Below are 902 nucleotides of genomic sequence, written 5' to 3'. Positions count from 1 at the left end.
CAAAACTAACAACACAACAATCTTTATTTATAAATATGAAGTGAATTAATTATACCTTTTTAAAAAATATATCTTTAAATTGAATTGTATAAATCATTTCATTTTTTTTTATTTATTTAATGCCACATTTAATTATATATTGGCGATTTTTTTTTTTAGAGTGGAATGAAAGATTAAATATTAGTTGAATAAATGAATCCAGATATATTTAATGTTACATTTATGTACCGTATTAAATTATATAATTTGGCCTTCCATATACCTCAGGGATCACATCAAGACAACACAAAGTTTTTATCTTTTAATTAAGAATCCATTGTAAAAGGACAAAGTCAACATTTTGGACGAGTTTATTAAAAGTATTGTGACAAAGGGATTGTATTTATTTTTGACTCTGTGCCGCTCAAAAAAAAAAAAAAAAAGAGTTGAAATGTACGATTATTTCTAGTGCCTGTTCCAATCGAGGAATAAAATAGAATAGAATAAACTCCGAAAACCTAAACAGAAGTGTTGCTTTGGGCGCTTAGACTAATCAGAAAATTTAATTTCATAACCAAAATCTGGCAGCTACATTTCCCTATGTTACCTCCTACGGTGCCAACAGAATCACCCCTTTAGGTGAAGAAATCCATCATCCAAACTCTTCCTTTCCAGTTGTTACACGGTGAGAGGCTAGAGATGCACTGATCCATTTTTTCCCGATCCAATCCGATAAATTTTCTGATATCTGATAGTCATCCCATACTATTGTTGAAGGAATTAACTGTTTAACTCACCATGAGAATAAAGGCTTCATGTTTGATATAACCATTGCTATAGAAAAAGAACACATTAAAGGAAAATTCCGGTTTTTAACACTTTTAGCCCATTTTCTGTAGTGTCCAGGATGAAATCGAATGATC

Source organism: Cyprinodon variegatus, unplaced genomic scaffold (assembly GCF_000732505.1).
Source record: "Cyprinodon variegatus isolate N-32 unplaced genomic scaffold, C_variegatus-1.0 Scaffold0, whole genome shotgun sequence".
In the NCBI taxonomy this organism is placed as follows: domain Eukaryota; kingdom Metazoa; phylum Chordata; class Actinopteri; order Cyprinodontiformes; family Cyprinodontidae; genus Cyprinodon; species Cyprinodon variegatus.
Note: the sequence above shows the minus strand (reverse complement) of the source record.